Source organism: Adiantum capillus-veneris, chromosome 22 (assembly GCF_014529385.1).
Source record: "Adiantum capillus-veneris isolate H3 chromosome 22, ASM1452938v2, whole genome shotgun sequence".
Classification (NCBI taxonomy): domain Eukaryota; kingdom Viridiplantae; phylum Streptophyta; class Polypodiopsida; order Polypodiales; family Pteridaceae; genus Adiantum; species Adiantum capillus-veneris.
In genome coordinates this window covers 44,391,897-44,394,781 of record NC_140952.1, presented here as the reverse complement: position 1 = coordinate 44,394,781, position 2,885 = coordinate 44,391,897, and the positions used below count along the sequence as shown (strand labels likewise).

Here is a 2,885-nt window from a genome sequence, read left to right as displayed (position 1 = left end):
TGTCAAAAAACCCCGAAAAAAGGGCTTTTTACTTAAGGCGCGCGAGGAGGCATTCTAAAATTCTAGAATGCCCCTCTGCGCGCCGTTAGTACAAAGTTTTTTTTAGTGATTTTTGGACACTTATCTTTCAAGAAAGCCCCTTTTTAGAGGTTTTTTGACATTTTCCTCTCAAAAAGCTCCCTAAAAAGAGCAAAAAAGGGGCTTTTTACTAACAGCGCGCGAGGAGGCATTCCAAAATTTTGGAATGCTCCCTCGCGCGCCGTTAGTAAAATGTTTTTTTAGGGGCTTTTGACATTTTTTGCCTCTTTGAATGTCGGGGCGAGGCAATTGGACATTCATTTCTAGGATATTTGGGCGTTCCGGACGCATTGACAGTATCAAAAGTTTCAAAATCTTCCACGACTCGATAGTTTTGTAACTTTTTGAGTTCTAGAGATGACATAAGCCATATCAAATGCACCACATCTACCTTCTGAAAAAGGTGCTCGCATTAAATGAAAGAGAGTGATCGTCTTGAAGGACCACTAGATTATTAAATGAGGAGAGGGACACCTTTTATATTTTTGTTAATATCAATCTATTTTTCTACGTAACATAGGCTCTTCTCTCATTGGAGGAGCTTATTTTCCTCTCTCTTCCAAAAGGCCCTCCAAAAGACCTCCGAAATCTCCTAATGCAAGATGTGTTAAGACCAAGGTTCTTCTCCTCAAGAATAAACATAGAAATCAAATCTTGGAACATGGGGATGTCGTCTCTTGTATTCATGGAAGACCTGAAATGTACATACTCATCTCCTAGACCATCCAAGCATGCACGGACAATGTCATCGTCTTCCACTGAGACTTTAATAGATCCAAGAGCCTCAATGATACTCTTGATCTTCAAGGCATAATCATTGATGGAGAGGTTGTTCCTCTTAACCGGATTTAGCTCCGACTTTAGTTGAAGCTTCCTAGCCTTGGTGTTCACCTCGAGCACTCTGCCTAAGTTTTTCCATGAAATGGTGGGGGTTTCAGCATCCTGTAGATAGCCCATCATGCCATTTGTGATGCTCATAGAAAGCCAACACATCACTTTGCTCTAGCCTTGTTGCAAGTCCCTCAAAGCTTTTCTTTGTTCTGCTGTAGCATTTGGGTCGGGAATCTCTGGTTCCTTTTCATTGTCTCCTTCTACATAGTCCCAATAACCTTTTCCTTTTAGGAAATTTGTTATTCTAAACTTCCATGCGGGGTAGTTATTTTTCTCAAGCTTCTCAGTGACAATCTGACTGAAACCGTCAGACATCTTGAAGCACTAAGACAAAATAGCTACAATCTAGATGCAAAAACCTGCAAATCTGTTGAAGCTACTATCGTGGTACCTGTAATGCTTTCTACACTCAACGAGTGTCCACAATCAAACGTACATACAACTACTGTACTTGTACAGTAAATCTCTGTGTACTGCACTTTGGATTGTGATTCTCTTGCTCTCTTAGCCTCTCTTGCCTGCACCAGGCTCTAATACCATGTAAAGAATGAGGATGCAAGAGAGCTACACAAGACAAGCACAAAGCACACAGAGATGGAAAGCTTCTTCTTCTTCTTCACTAAGAAAACAGAGTACAAAATGACTAAGTGCTAAAGCTGAAAAGTAGCACATATGTACATGCGGTCGTTAAGTGTGAACTCGCTAGAAGCGCACTAGGCTGGCACTATAAGTGTAGTCCAACTATAGAATCACTGGCAGAGATCCTCCGTGGCCTCGCCCCACCTCCGGAGCCAAGAGACCGTGGGCGAGGCGCGAGGTCGGGTCCGTCCATTGACCACGCGGGAGGGTGCAGGGGAGGGATGATTTTCCCTCACCTTCTGGTGCTGCGTGAGCGACCCCCCTCTTCCGTGCCGAAAGGCACGGGGTCGCTCGATAAACGTTATGCTCCCCCTTCTCGAGGGGGCACAGAACAACCGATAATGGACTGAGCGGCCCCCTTCGGGGACGGCACATACTCTAAAGCAAACAACTCTCAGCAACAACGGATATCTTGGCTCTTGCAATGATGAAGAACGCAAGAAATGCGATACGTAGTGTGATTTGCAAAATTCCGCGAATCATCGAGTCTTTAAACACAACTTGCGCCCGCGGCTCTTCCAAGGGCATGTTTGCTTAAGCATCCACAGTTTTTTATTAGTTTTCTATGTTTAAGGTTAGTGATTAGGGTTAGGATTAGCGGTCAGGGTTAGTGACTGTAGTTAGTGTGTGACCGCGGCTAGAGAAGGCCCGAACTCTGTGAGTGCGCACGCGCGAGCGGCCCAAGGGTAATGGGTGGCTGATTCATGACCCCAAAAACTCAGAAATCCAAAAGAGTCCCGCGGTCCCAAAACCCCAAAAAAGATAAAAAAATTGCTAAAAAATTTAAAAACAAAAATGTGACAAAAATTCAAAACCGAAAACCCAAACTCAAAAAAACTAGTGGAAAGTTCCTCCAAAAAGATGCATCGGGATCATTCCTTGAGCTTGAGCTTGGGCTTGGTATTGGTCTTATGATGATAGTATAGGAGCACTTCTATATATATAGGCTCCCCTTCCCAAGGGAGAAGTGGCTATGTGGGACAAAGGGGAGGCTTCCTCCTCCAAATGTCACCCCAGAAACTGTCCCTTCTCCCCACCTTCCTAGTTAGAAATCGACAGTTTATGGGTGCCACGGGGACTTCTGTTGGTCAAACACTGTGCTGTAAAGTGCACCAAGACCTCCAGAATGAGATGCTTGTCTTGAGATATCACACGCCCTAGTCTGATAAGCAGACCTTAAAACATTAAAAAATATTTAAAAAAAACAAAACAAATCCAAGTAGAAAACACACAATAAACCGGGAGAATCACATCCAAGGGTGCTTGCCAACACCTCT

General features: G+C 44.0%; 1 non-coding gene across 1 annotated transcript; it reads left to right on the top strand.

Annotated features, from left to right (window-relative positions):
- The first annotated feature begins 1,997 nt into the window (after positions 1-1,997).
- Positions 1,998-2,152, top strand: LOC147429244 (5.8S ribosomal RNA). Its single transcript, XR_015185932.1, has one exon. It is a non-coding gene; the product is annotated as a 5.8S ribosomal RNA (ribosomal RNA).
- Positions 2,153-2,885: the final 733 nt, after the last annotated feature.